The sequence below is a fragment of the Eleginops maclovinus genome, chromosome 17 (genome assembly GCF_036324505.1).
Source record: "Eleginops maclovinus isolate JMC-PN-2008 ecotype Puerto Natales chromosome 17, JC_Emac_rtc_rv5, whole genome shotgun sequence".
NCBI lineage: Eukaryota > Metazoa > Chordata > Actinopteri > Perciformes > Eleginopidae > Eleginops > Eleginops maclovinus.
Genome location: NC_086365.1, coordinates 6,284,019 through 6,299,747, shown reverse-complemented (window position 1 = coordinate 6,299,747; position 15,729 = coordinate 6,284,019). Strand labels below are relative to the sequence as shown.

General features: G+C 39.7%; 1 protein-coding gene across 1 annotated transcript in view; it reads left to right on the top strand.

Annotated features, from left to right (window-relative positions):
- The window catches only part of LOC134879369 (protein FAM180A), a 136,384-nt gene that overhangs the window by 72,664 nt on the left and 47,991 nt on the right, over positions 1-15,729 (top strand). The window lies entirely within an intron of this gene.

Sequence of the window (15,729 nt, the reverse complement as noted above, 5' to 3'; positions counted from 1 at the left end):
GTTATGTGGAAGGGGATAAAGCTGAAATAGGATATGCTCCAGCAAGTGAGTTTGCTAATGGAGAATCTGATTAACAAAGTCCCGATGTATAGTTGAAAAAAAAAAAATAGAAAATGTTAGATAGACATCCTTTAAAATAGGGAGGATAGGGAGGAAATACTGCACTATAGCCATTATAAGAAAGCAGTTGTGGTATAGACTAGCCTGTAAATAACTAAACCCAAGTTATTGCGTTTCCGCATAGAGCAAATTTGCCATGTATGTCTTGAAAAGGTTTATATCTTAAAATGATTAACAAGACATTTAATAGAAAGTGTAATAACTATTGTAATATAATTATAATAATTATTTATGTCTATGGCTTCATGTGAGGTCCACTTCTTTGTAAACAAAGTTGATCAGTAGTAACAGAGTAGTGACAGAGGACCAAGTCAAAGTTGCACTCACTCAAACCACAAAAAATGGGCTTCAAGATCAGAAAATGTGCAATAAATCCGAGGATAACCTGCAGACCAAGGTGGGTGCGAAACTGAAAACAACTTTCATAAATGAACTCTTGCAAACCCTACTAAACTAAACGAATCAATGTCTTCCATGCATGGGTTTTCCATCTCAATATTGGCCTACATCATTGAAGCATAACGAGAATAGCAAATACCAGATGGGTTGAGCTGCTCCTATTGCCATCACTTGTTGTGGAGCAGACAGTCTTACCTTCCACTCAAGTTTGTTTTTTTTCAGTGGAGAGTGTCAGAAAGGTGCAGCACTCCTCTCCTGTCGGAGCCCGGGTCTTAATCAGTGTCCCCCCGTGGCCTCACTGAGAAACCGTGGCTGTCTGTGGCAGGCCATGATTGGATGCTGCCATTTTGGTTTCCTGCAGTGTTCTCTGAAAGACCTCAGGCTTGGGCTGCTGGGAGGCAATTGAAGGCGAGGAATACCCTTGTGTTGACAGACAGGCTACATTTTTAAAGAATCACTATTTTTAAAGAGCTGTTATTTGCAAAGTGGAATGAGATAGGAATACGGTACATCCATGTGACGACAGAAAAGAAGCTGTTTGAGATGCAACTGAAGTCCAAATAAGAAAGCAGTCTCTGCATTGTGTCCCAGGCTGATTTTAGAAGTCCACAGCTGCCCCCACAGGCCATGAAATGATAATGTGGACTCAACCAGTCAAAGCCTGTCCTTTTTATTCATACTCATTTCTCTGTTCATTGACTCTCTGCAGCTTTCATAGCCAGAAGTGCCTCCTTTTTTGAGGATGGAGTTACTCATAAGACCCGGACCCCTTCAATTATTCTCCAAGAAAATGCAAGCATGGACGTTAATCCGGGCCCAGACCAAGATTAGCTCCACCACTGCCTCTAACTCTCCCTTTTGTTTGTTTGTCTATTTCACACATGCCCCCTTTACTTATCTGCTGGAATGGTAAATGCCAGTTGTTTTGTTCAAAGTAATTCAGGGTGTATTGGAGGGTGATTGTGTTGCTGAGAAGGGCTGCCAGGGCAAAGATAAGCACGTCAGTAGTACATCCTCTCGCAAAGGCTGGAGTCCAAGGACCTTATAGACCGCTATATTAAGTATACAACGAAGGATAGGGCTGTCATAGGAATGTGTCCTTCCCCTCAAGGGTGTTGCATAAAGAGTTGTATAAGCTTGAAGCAGGTTGATGAACTTTCCTGCTGCTATTACTTCTTTGTTTTGAAGGAAGGCATCTCATCATTTATCAATGCAATATAAATGATTTACAGAATAGTTTTCTTTTATTATTCTGTACATTTTTATATGTGGATGCTATTTGCACCCAGGAAGTATATACCCAGGTGTCCATGGTACTCACAAATACATTTGATTTTGTTTCGAGTCTTTAGGAATCTTTGGAAATATCATTTGTCGTTAATAACTGATTGTGAACGTGGCTGTAAGGTTGCAATTGTTCTTCAGACAATTGCTTTCTTTGAGCACCAGGCAACGGTATTCAGGGATAAATTGGGGTTTGTTATGGCGGGCGGGATCTGTGTCGGAGGCAGGTTAACTGTTAAAAAGACTATATTGCTACATACACACGACTTTTCAAATATACAAATCTAAGCATCACTTTTAGAAATTACATTTTAATTAGCCATATTGTATATTTTTGGATAAAGTCTACCCTTTAGAGACTCTAGATATTTAACTTGCTATGGTAAGTATGTTTGCATTTATTGTGTTTTTTATTAAAGTGCAATGTCTTTTTTACATGCTGCTATAACAAAAAAGAAAAAAATGCACAATTTAGGATCGATAAAGTACATTTAATATTGTCTAATTTATTTCCAAAATGAATTTAAGAGGACATACTGTAGGTATCCGGTTAGAGTACAGTTTCTAAATGGTATATTTTTATGTGAAAATGATAGAATTTGGATTAATCTGAATTCATCTTTTACCTTACAATGAATACAAGCATGGTCCTTAATTATATTTATATTCAGTTATAAATGTAGTCTTTTACACACCACTTAGTATTAAGCTAGCAGTAAAGGAAATGACCATTTATTTTAGATTCAAAACAAAGTCAGGAGGCTTTAGACTGTCCACTGCCTCTATGAGTCAGTCCCACATATCCACATAATTGCACAAAAATGACTCTTAGAGTTGCCATGTTTCCACTCAAATATGGAGCCTCTGGTGATAACAAGCTGACACCAGGCACCAATCATGAAGCACTTTCCAATGCAGACCAGACACTCCCTCTCATTCAGGGGAAAAATGGCCTCATGTGCTAGCGGCCTTATCGTCTTCAATTGTGACCTGCACTCACTCCCCAAACTCATTTACAGAAACATCCCATCAGACAGAGTCACTGAAGTGACACTTGTTAAAAAGGTGTTATAGTTCAGTGGACTTTTATTGGCCCATTGAAGCTTTGAAATTCATTTCACAGAGAGACTGGTCCGAGTAGATGTATCGTGGTACCAATTGCCTCTGCTCATTGTAGTGATACCTGCAATACAAAGCTTGACTAACGGTGCACATCCAATACAAACCCCACTTGATATGCATTTAGTCAAAGACAAAGGCATGGATTCATCCCAGGTGGTAGGAACACTTTCTTGTATTATGTTTCACCATCGCGGATCAATGAAACAACTGAACGGGGAGTTAACAGGTTTCCAAGGAATTCCTCAGAGAACTTGTGGTTGTAGTCGAATAACCTGCGAAGGTCAACCAAGGGATTTGTTCTTTTCAGTCAATATGTCAACTCTTCGCAATGCCAATCAAAAAAATGATTGCAATACACAGAATAATAACAGCATTTTCTGCAATCTGCATTATTGTTCAGTTGCAATTTGTGTTCCAATGAACCACTAATCACCTACTTATTTCCACATTATGATTTGGCAGTAAGCTTTCTTGTCATGTTTCCATAATTTGTTGTTTTTGCATGACAGAACATTTTGCTTGGGTCCCACTGAAACCATTTTTCTTCCCCACTTTTTACTCATTTGTGAATGCACACCATGCATTTGTTAAAAATCCTCTGTCCACATTGCGCTTCAATCTCATCTCTCTTTATTAATTTATTTAATTGTGGAGGCTACATTTCAGCCAATGAACCTTTGCATCCAAAAAGAACAGCAGACTAAACAGAAATTCTAAATCTATTTAAGCACATTCACGTATGCAAAACAACAACATGAAGTTAAGTTAAAATGACAGCATACAGAAATAAATACACAATGGAAAATGTTAATAGGGACACTCAGACTTTGTTTATTGTAATTATTGTGATTTCATTTTGTAGGGCTGCTTGTGTCCCTATTGTAATTATTCACTTTGTGAAGGCTTAGTAATCAAAAACAAGAGGGAAACAAAACGGTCAATATGATGCTTATTTTTATTCAGCAGTTACGTTATTAAAATATCCAAGGAATTGACCTAAGGCCCCCTGATGTAAAACAACATTTTGTTCATAACAATCAAATCATTTTGATTTATCCAAAGCTTTTTCCCCGGCTACCTGAGATAAGTGATCTACATTTGATTTGCATTCAACTGTTTCGCACCATCTATAACCTTGTTTCGAAATATATTATGAGCGATTTTCCCATCCAGTAGGGAAAAACTATATATTTTCTCCATGATGGAGAGCTGTCCCTTGAGCTTATCAGAGGTTTCATCTTGCATAGGAACATTACTGTCAGATCCCGGGTGGGGGGGGGTGTTAAAAGAAAAGAGACTGCGGCTGGTCTTCCAGGGGGGAGGCCAACCTGAGCCCCAGATGACAAGGCTGATATGATACCATTTTCAGGTCTGGTATTATGCATGAGGAGACGTGCCAGGTTAGGTCTGATGTAACGCAGCAGCTGGACGACGACCTCAGCTGGACACCAGGAGGGCGCGCTGTGTGATCTGCATCTCAACATCACCTTAGCCTGAGCCTGAGGGGACTGTGGCACTGCATTCATTGACTTTCAGGGTTGAATTAATGCTGAACACCCCCTTTTTTCTTGTTGGTTCTGCTTCATTACTTCAGGCTTTTTAGCACTGTGTTGATCAAACTAAATCGCTCACAACCTTGACGGTGCTGGGCAATGCTTGGTTAGAAAACGCACTTTTCTGCCAGCAAGTTTTGATGACTCAGTATGCACTTCGCTCGGAGTCGGATCAATTATTCTTTGACTGTGTCCTAATGCCGTTTAACCTTAATTTCACTGCTGAGTAGCTGATCTGGTTTGTGGCACTGGGTTTGCGTAAATGTCTCTGTAGGTGAAATCCCAAAGCTGTAAACACTCAGCGCTGCAAACCAAATTAAGTAAGGATGCAGGAGTGGGAAATGATTGGGGTTTAGGGGGAGGTGGGGTGGCTGTTTTCAGTTTAATCAATCATCCCAACTGAAATAAGGACTTCGAGGGGCTGAGCAGTAGTAGGTAGAGATGTGGGCTGTTTTGCTAAGGAAAAGAATCCCATTTTCTTCTGTTAAGCAGCCGCGTTGAGCTAGCTAATTTTTCACCTGGGCGTGGTTCGTTCGATCATTAGGCAGAGAGATACGGGTGTATGTGGCGGATCTGTGTAGCTGCTTCATTACTCTCTGAAGACTGGCGAGATCGGACTGCAATGTAGAATATTTAACCCCCTCCCTCCCTTCCCACTCCCCCCCACTGACGGGGAATGATGTGTGTTCAATAGTGGCATGATCATTACTCAACGCAGGGTGCAAACTACATGCTGAGAGAGCAGTACTTGCAAGGCAAAGACATGCTGAAGGCTCGCTGCCCTGAGGAGGGGAATAAAAGCTGTGGCTTTGACTGAAATGTTGATGGCTGAGGAAGATAGCAGACCTTTCTGTAACAGCACATCCCCACTAAATGTTCTTTTCAGCGCTTTAAAGGGCAGATCCGTTAAACTGGATCAGATCCCAGGGTGTTATAGAAACAGGAGACTCTCCAACATATGCTGCGGGTATTGGTCAGTGTGCCAAGACAGCTTTATTAGTTATGCATTTAGAGGTCATAGGTCTCTTTATTAGCCTGCAGTGCGTTAAACCCATGAAGATGACTGAAATGTGTCCATACATTAACCATTACCAGCAGGTGATTTGGTTGCCGTTATTGCCTTCTTGAGTGACTGAACGGCAGATCTTATACTGCAGTGCAGCCATTTTCAAATGTTACCAGAAAATCCTAGTGGTAACAGAATGCAATGTTTCAACACTGCGGGAAATGTATGGAGTCAGAATTCCTTTAAGCCATATTGCATGATTTTCCCTTAAGAAACGGTATGTTGAGAAGACAACAGGAGGAGGAGCAGGAGGAGGAGATGATGAGATGTGTTTTCTCATCCAAATACATTTTTCTAACCAGGAGGTTTGTTCAAAAACTGTTTCACACTTATGGTTTCTTGCCTTGCTTGACTTGAAGTTTAGTTTATGCATTCCTACGCAGAAAGGTCTGAGAAGTGAAGCCAATGTAGGGGGAGCTTATAATTGTATTCAGTTTTAGTATCCTGCAGGAGGCAAGTAACAGTCTTGATTGTATAGAAGTCTATGACTAAGTTAACATTTTCCTTTTGTGTTTGTAGTCCAAACCTCCAGTCTCAAGTCTTATGTAGTACAGCTTATGTTGTTTTTGTAACTTATGATCCCATTGAGAGTAAAAAAGGTGATAAAACAAATAAATGTCATCTTTTAACAGTGTCTTTTCTGTTCATAAAAGTTAATTGACACCTTGAAGGTTGGCTCAATATGCCATATTCATCATTCGGTTGCCAGCGCCATCCTTTGTGTAACTTATGGTTTCAAAAAACAGGAAGAGGAAGGCAAAAAAAAAAAACACAGCAAGGGCAAAAAACGAAGATGTCGATTGCCAAATTGAAGAACTTAAGCAATTCAATGTTGTCAGATTGTCTACGTCTTATAAACAGTCTTTGTGCGTTCCCAGATTGTCAAAAAAGTAATTGCTGTTGCAGAAATAAAGCCCAAACTACAGAAATAATATCAGCTTATTTTCTGTGTTCCCCAGCACTGCTGTTTCTGAGCACTATATCTGCCCTCCACTGTCTGTGAGGGCTTATTCTGTATGTAAATGGCCCTACTGACTACTCTGTTCTGCGGCTCCTGCATATGAGCAGGATGTCAGAGAGAGACCGGGCTGGTTGGTATCGGCTTGACATCTGTCATATGTGTTTGTTTATCAGGAACAGGGCAGCACCACAGGAGAGAGACGGATACTCTCCAGAGAGTGACTTAGCTCAAGCCTACTTCCACTATCACAAGGGGGGGTAGGGACAACTGCTGCTGCATTGCATAGGCAGCTTTGTACAACCAAGAAATACACACACACTGATTCACACACAGGGAACTGCACACACACTGCAAATCCACGTCCGCGAGGACAGTTTTCGGTTATTTCGCAATGGGCTTTTTACCACCCATTATCTGGTGATTTCTTTGAATTTCACCTCAAACCGATGATTTATCTCTATAGAGTGCCATGATAAATGATCCTCTGGCGTAAAAATACTATTTCTGTAATTGGATCATTCTTTGGCCCCGCACTCCATAACTCCTCCGTCTGCTGCTGGTAGAGTTATGTGCCCTGGTGGCAGGTAATGTTTTTCATTATATGCCAGGCCAGTTTTATGTATAGAGAAAGGGTGGGAAAGGACTGGGTCTAGCCTGGGGCCATTTGCTTTGTTAGTCTCTTTAGGTGCATCCAATATTGATTGCTTGGTTGGGAGTAGAGTGCTCCATCCCCACAGATAGAGCAGCATACGTACTGTATGTGCGGAGTGGAGATACTGGGTGTACTCATCCGGCTATATTTAGCAGACAAAGTAACACCTATGATGACAACCACCTAGCAGAAGAGCCATGAAGCACAAGTACACTTCATAGCCTGTGGAGGCACATACACAAAGGCATCTGAGCAAGAAAACAAAGACTTGGCTTGCTTTCATCACATATTTAAAGTCTAATTGGTTTCAGTTGCTGCGAAGGCAATGCCCTCTCCTGATATTTGAGAGAGTTTCGCAGCATGTTCGCTGAAGAGAATAAATTAGAGCAACAAGACACACCTTGCAGGAGGTGTTCGAGGCTTCTAAGACTGTTATGTAAAAGATTCTGGTGCAGTTCAGACATTTGATAGCAGCACACTCCCACAGATAAGACTTCCCCCGAGCCTCAAGAGAATAAGTACCTGCATATTTATCTGTCCATTAGTCTCTGTCTCCTTCTCATCATCTCCTCTGCTCCTATCTTCAGGTATCGGTTACAGCGCATAGCAAATATTTGAGATCTCGGCCGGCCAGTAAATCAAGTCTAATTTTGAGAGTGTGTGGGCAGAAAAATGACTTTTCCATTTTCAGAGCCCTGCTGAATGATGAGCACCCTCTCTCTGTAGTGCTCTAACTGATTAATTCACGTCAAAAGTTCCCGATTTGCATTCCAGAGGTTAACTCTAGTCTCATCTGATGTTCACTTTGAGTTGTGATAAATCTACTGCTGGATTATTATTATATTTTTTTTTTTCCGTCTTGTAAAATCTGATTAAATTAGTGATTTTTGAAGCGCTGGTCCTTTTTGGCAGTCAAAGTAGGCTGTATGGTTATTTCTGCACACAGCGACTGATTTTTCTAATCAACACATTTCATAAGAAAATGGAGTTAATCATTATCTTTCATATGCGCTTAATCATGAGACAAAAGGCATAAATGAGACAGACTTGGCTAATCCATCCAGCCTTGAATTAACAATATGAGGTTCGGAGAGTTTATATCTGGCCCTTACACCATTATAATATTGTATTTTTGTCTTCTGGCTACACAGAAACATAATTTCCTAAAGTACAGAGAACCTGAAGTTATTGTTTGTGACATGGACTTACCTTTTGTGAAAAATGTTTCGCTCATTAGCCGCCATGGCTAGGAATGGATTATCCTTGGTAAGAACACAGCTCTACACACTGTTAACAAGGATGTTCAGTGCACACTGACAGCACTTGTGGAAAACCTGGAGCAATTCATCAAGTCAGAAAAAAAGTGTCTGGTCAGCAGGAGAAAAATGTTGCTGTTTGTCTCCCCTCATTTTCTCCTCTTCTTCAAAAACGAGTCCAGGCAGCGTTCAGGAAAATGTGTCATTAAGGGAAGCAGAGCTTTAAAGTCATATCTCGCATAGATTTTGCAAGGTGTTTAGACCGGTGCAATTTAAGTGATTCACATCAGAGCGAAGGAAGGCATGAGGAAAACAGGCCGTATCTGACAGTTACCTGGGGCAGCAGCCAGCCAGGCTCCTGCCCACACAGGTAATTACAATTATGCAAATGTTGCACATAGTCAGACTCTGGATCAAAAGCTATGCCACGTATGCAAACTGAAAACCGCAAACTGGTACACCAGTGCAATTAAATACATGTAGAATCAGGCACACAGGCATGATCATCACAACATGCACTGAAAGAGACTAATCATCCTTTCATTGTGACAAACAGCATGGACAGCCAATGCAAACTAATGTATATTCACAAGTCTTTCCCATGAGCCACTCTCCGACTGGAATGCAATCTTCACGCTCTTGTTTTCGTGTCAGACTACTAAATTGCTTTAGCAGGAGATTGAGGGTGGGATTTTAGATCAGGAAGGGAAAGTGAAGAGGTGATGAGTCCTGGACTGTAAAGCTTTTGGGGCTCAGGTGATGAAATGATGGAGCTTTTTTTCTAATTCATCAGGAGGCAATGCAGAGTGTGTGCCGTGATGCTGAGCACAAAGGAGCGTTGAGTTTAAAGACGTGTAGAACACAACGTACAGCCATATTGCTTTTAATCAATTTGAAGTATTTTTTGTGATGTTTTGTAGATAAGCAGCCGAGTTATCCCCTTCAAATACTGTCCAGTGACTAAAAATCCCTCAACCAGTTCAAATATAAAATTAAAAACGACTAACATCCAAACAGTGTATCGAAAAATCAATTCAGGAAGAGGCATACCTGGATTAAAATGACATGTTCCTCTTTTTTTGAGACATGTTAATGCGGAAATGTTTACTTTAAATACAGACATAGTTTATCACTATCTTTATACACCCTCTTTTTCACTTACATTTGCATTTAGATTATTAACATTTTATTTTAGTCATTAATGTCAGCAGTGCAAATGACTTTAATGTTAAATGTCTTGTATATACTTCACACTGATTCCATTGTGTTTTATTTTATGTTGATGAAAACACTGAAAATGTGGCTTATTGTTGTCATTTCTTAGCATTTAAGTTATTATTATTAATTTATTACTAAATCAAACACATTTAGTTGAATACATTTGTATTTGATGTATACATACAGGCATATGAATGGGTTTGAATTACCATGATGTGTTCCCTTGAGACAATGAAATATGGCCCCACTGTGACACGTTTCATTTCATTTAAACTGTTGCCCACTGAAGCCCTCACTTTTGTATGAAATCACACATAGTTTCTTTTCACAGTCCAGCCTAAATGATCTGCTCTGAAACTGACAATACTGCTTTCTGACAGGCTTGCCTGTATGGCCTACAGCATACAGATGCCAGAAGGCTCCCTGAGTAACCAGCCGAGCGCTAATGAGCCCATCTCTCGTTAATTTAATTTACAGCGTGGGTTCAAACTCGCAGCCACCGCTCAGTCTGCCGGGCTCCCAGCTGCAGGATGTTTAACCTGTGTGTAGCTCCATAGTGTGTCATGGTGTTGCACCTCTGCTTCATACATGCACATTCACACGCTCTACACCCCATCTCTCTCTGGTCCAACATTTCACAGCGTTTTAAACATTGATTTACACTTTCCAAATTGTAATGAACACTCAGATATGAAGATCTATAGAACATAAGCAAAAATAACGAGAAAACCACGCTCTATGTAACGTGGTTATATTCGTCAGCTTTGAGACACTACTGTTCGTGGTCTTTAAAAAGTAATGTTCCTGATTTACTGATCAGATTCATTTCCCGTCTGTGTCTTTGGTGAATTTTTGTGGAATCAGCTGAGAAGAATTTAACATGGGTCACCTTGAATAACGAGCTGTAAAGATCCACTGTGGAGCAATAATTTCATCTTCAGCTTATATGATATACTACCCTAATTGGATAAAAAATAATCAAATTCTGCAGTTGGGTTAACATTTTACGACGATGCATCAGACATAGTATAGTATGTCTAAGATATGAAAAAAAAAACTACATAATATAGAACATGTGAAAGAATTGCATAGTATAGTATGTCGAAAATAGTTGGTTCAACTAAATATTATTTACTAATTTAAAAAATATTAAATAACTTTAGCTAACTCGTTCAAATAAGTTGGTTCAACTCCTCTAAAGAAATATTTTTAACATACAAAAATAAGTTGGTTTAACTCAATTAAACAAATATGATTAACTTAATACACAATACTTAGTTCAACTTCATTTAATAACCATTTTTATACCAAACTGAGGACTTATTTTGTTTTGTATTTTGTGAATATAAACGACAAAGTATAGTACGTCGAAGAAATAAACAAACATTGTTTATTTTGTCGTACATTTCTGAAAAACAACATCTCGAAAAAAAAAAATACACATAATATAGTTTGTTGAATTATTCAAAAAGACAGGATAGCAGAGTTTGTCAACATTTTCAGAAATAATGACATCGTATATTAACGTTTCTGAAAAAAGGCATGGTATAATTTGTCGAAAAAATGGAACTGTTTACCCCTGGATATGTGATAAACACACAGCTTCATTTTTGTTCTGAAATGGCAAACTACGCCATATTTGCTTGTATTTTCGTCCACATTAATCTTGCATCTTAAATAATACTACATTTCTTTATTCCCAGTTCTATGGCAAACAAAGTTCCTCCACGGTGACGTAGGCGGGCTCTGTCACTTTGATCCAACGTCGGGGAGGAAGTGTGCTTAGTCCTCCGATGCAGAGCTACAACTCCTGGAGGTATGTGGTAAATCTCTTTGATAAGATTTGCTTGGTGAAGAGATATTGAAATACTTTGGCAATGAATTTGATTTGTCCTCTCTTTGAAAGCTAAGATCAACAAGCCAAGCTAGCGTCTCTCTCTATTTAAAATGTTCAAATAGAGCAGTGTTACTGTAAAAAAAGGACTTATCACTTTCAGACAATACATTTGCTCTTGAATATATATGCGAGGAGAAACAACTTATGGAAATTGTCCATGCTTTCGGTCCTCTCGTCTTTCTTTTCTGATCTCCCCCCAAGGGATGAACTGTTCACAAAGCCAGAGTGAATGCAGCTGAAGTGCAGAGAAATATGTTTATGCACCAAATCCTTTTTTTGTCTTCCCCCTCTGTTCGTAATGCTGCTCAATTTGCTTAAACTTTTCTTCTAGAAATTGGATGATTTCCATTTTGCTCTCCAGTGAGGAGCTTTGGGAACATGGCTGTGTTAATCTCCTTTGGATTTCCTCTGTTTAACCCGGCGCTATGACATACTGACAAGGGGATTTCTCCTTTGGTAATAAATCGTCTCACCTGGCGTAAATGGAATATACGGGAGATATGGAAATCATTATTCATCCTTGTACTCATTTAGTACCACTAAAACCAAGCATGTTTTCAGTGCCTTCAAATGTATTCCTTCTGATCCGTGGCAGTCAAAAGGATTTATTAGAAGTTCAAAATATTTTACAAGGAAGCTCTACAGCTGGCTTTATACGTGCAGTATGCTGTGGATGAGTTGATGGGCTGTGTCACGTGACTGCATGTGACTTGGAGCTAACGATGGTCGGGAGTGACATGTGTGGTCGTTTCCATGATGGGATTGACGCTATTCAACAATGACAGGGGCAACAATCCAAGCCAAGATACGTCCCCTAAAGGCTCCTGAAGTGGATGGTTGAGAGTGAAAGGGAGGGGGGGTGAGGGAAGAATGGATAAAGAGAGAGAGAGGGAGAATCCTACCCGTGACAAAAACCACAGCTCGGGGCACACATCGCTCAGCCGTCCAGCGGAGAATGAAAGCGCGGCCGCCTGATTTGTGCCTAATAAAGTTGTCACATCCTATCAGGACTTGCATCTACTACCTAAAGCACAAGCCCCCAGTCAGGGCTAGTCAGGGGTGATCAGGGGCAGCCACTCTTGGACAACACCTCAGAATGATGGATGATGGGATACAGCGGTGCCTGATGGGAGTGAGGGCCAGATGATGGGAGGTGATAGGGGAGAACAATGGACAGCCACGGGTGTTCCTGCTCGATTTATTAAGGGGTTGTAAGCATCCGAGAATTACTGCGATGAACCTGCTTTATGGGAAGTAACTTCACATAGTCCATGAAAACCCCACTGAATTTTTTAGAGATCCGTCCACTTTCTCGAAGTGACATTTCTTGGACTGCAATGTCTTCAAAGCCCACGCTCACCAAGGGTGACTGCTGGGGGGGAAGAGAATGCGGTTCACATACTCCGCTTGAAGACAGGTCCTGTCCTATGCTTTGCTTATTTCTTTTTGCCCACGCTCCCATTAAGGAAGGCAGTATCTGTGGCCTGACCTCTAGATGGAGGCAGCGCGTGGAGTCAGAGGAAGCGGCACACGTCTGCCCACAGAGGCCACATCAGTTCTCTCAAACACAGCCTCATATAGATCTGAACACATCTGCCAAAGATAATATTTAGAGACTTATCTAATAGTGGTGTCCATTTGTTGATTTTAAAGACGTGAGAGGGCTTTAGGTCAATAAAAGCCTCAGGTCCTCTTCAATCTTACCCTGTGTGTTTATTCTCTAAGGCGGCCTTTTTTCCCAGAACCAGTAGTGCAAAATTAACTTTAATGTGCACAGGTGTTCCACAACATAACCTACAGTAGTTATGCTATCGACTAGCTTGCATGACTGTCCATTTACTCGTGAAGTAATATTCCTTTATCTCAGCATTGCAGGCATCAGGCAGAGGTTTAATTTCTCTTGAGATAAAGCTCCATAGCCTATGGGTCTATTGGATGGGAAATTATTTACTACTAATGTTTCCTCTGCCTTGCAAACACAACACGCTCCTGCAGTTACCGGCTTTTATTACTTTTACATGCTGCTTTTTTCCCGCTCTATGTATTCATCAAAAACAGTGGTGCATACACCCGCTTTATCAAAAGTTTTCAAATTCAGAAAACCAGATGATGCTCGCTTTCTGTATCATGCTTATGCTTTCCCAGTTCAGAAACTGAATTTGTTCCATGTGCAATATCTGAGTACAACAGGCCAGCTGTGATCGTGGGGTTGGAGCTTTAAATCAATCATGGGTGGTGTGTTACTGGGAGTTACGGAAATTGCTCTCGTCTCTAACTTGAACGCAGCACAGATCAAGTTTCCTGCGAGTAGAATAAAAGATAAAAGAAAATACAGACAAAAAACACTTAGGTTATGCTACGGAAATGTTGTATTAAAAAAGTAATAACCGTATTAAAATCTTGCATTTTTTAAAATGTAACTTTGGGGAAGAATGAAAAGTGCTTAAAAATTATCACATTTACCTCTGTAATTTGAAAAGGGTCTAAGGTAGTATTAAAGCCACAAGGAATTATCCTATCTTCACTATATTTTAGTTTAGTGTATTTTATGCAAGATTTCAAAGGTTTTAACATCATAAGTGTAGATATGACAATGAAAATCTTAAGTCCTGAGCTCTTCCAACAATAAAACATAGTTACATAAGAACAAACAATAAAAGACATTAAAAAATAAAAAACATTTTTTGAAAGAAAAAGAATGCAAAAAGTAAGATAAATGTTTACAATATATACATACTAATACACAAACAGAAAACAATACAAAGCATAAGATAAATCCTTGCTTTTCTCATTTGATCATAGTCCAAATATTCCTTAAACTTCTTCAGACTGAAGCTGTTTCCTCCCTTTCCAATGTATTGTCATTTATTATCATTTGATCATTTCAAATGTCTTCCCTTTACCTCACTGCCCACTAAACACATTGTAGGGCATATTGGAATATTTACAAATAAATTAGACTTTCAAAAAAGTGGAGCCCATCAACACAACATCTATTTACTGCTGGGCAGTGCCACACTTGATGCGTTGATCTCATTAATCTTGTTTCCAGCCACAGCAGGCCCACTGAACACATTGCCAAGCAGGAGAAAGAGTCAGCCATTGGCTGCGGAACATAGTGGAGCATTTAGCAGAGCCATATCTTTCCCTCTAAAGTCATTTAAAGTTGCCAAAAAGGGGACTTACATTCATTAGGTGGCCAATAACACAACTCTAATTACAGTTTTGCCCGATCAATATGCCAGTGTTGTGTTTACAGCTTGAGACAATGCCCTCAAGTGACCAAATGCATATTGAAATCAGCATATTTTAACATTGCATGTTATATGTGGATGCTTTTTTATTTCATGGGATTTTCATGTGGGTTTTGTGCTGCATTTTGTTGTTGCTCCTATTATTTTGTGTATCGATTTAGTCATGTTTGTTGCACAACTTTTGCCTTCTTTGAAATTTCTGTGTGGGTTTTTTGTTCAAATTCGATTTAGTTTCTATCCAATTGTTCATGTTTCATGTAATGTCCACTTGCTGCTATGAAATCAGACACTTCTTTTAAATATTTGCTTTTTCATTTAATTGCTTTTTTCATTGTGTGTATGATAGGCAAACCTGAACAAACATTTTCATGTTACATTGTCTCTTTTTTAAGGGATACATTTTTAAATAAAAACACGGCTGCCCAAGCAACTTTTAAACATGAGATATCCCAAAATGAAGCTCTCATTTCAGAAATACAATATTCTCTTCCACTCAGTTTGTATGATCTTCTCAGTTAAATGTTGGAGTTTTGTGACAAATATTTCATGATTCTTTATATATCCCCGAGTCCAGACTATCATGGTGAAGCAGGTGGCTTATTAACTGCTGTCTTAGCACACAGTTGTGACATTTAGGCGACTCTCAGTGCTCTCAGGATTCTGCTGAGGAGTCAGGATACCTTGGGTGTGTGCGACAGTCACAGCAGGCCTCACTAATCACATTACATTTAGCCGTGACAAAGACAAGGCCATGTACAACTGAGATAGATGGATTAAACCAATTTACTAAGTATGGATTACCCTTCAGTACACTAATGAACTTGATGAGTGTTGTCTCGAGAAATATAGCAGAGGGGGAGAATGAGAAGATGATAGGAAGAGGAGATGTGATCGTTTTATTTTGAAGACATGGGCAGAACTTCCTCTCTTCTGTAATTCATCATTAT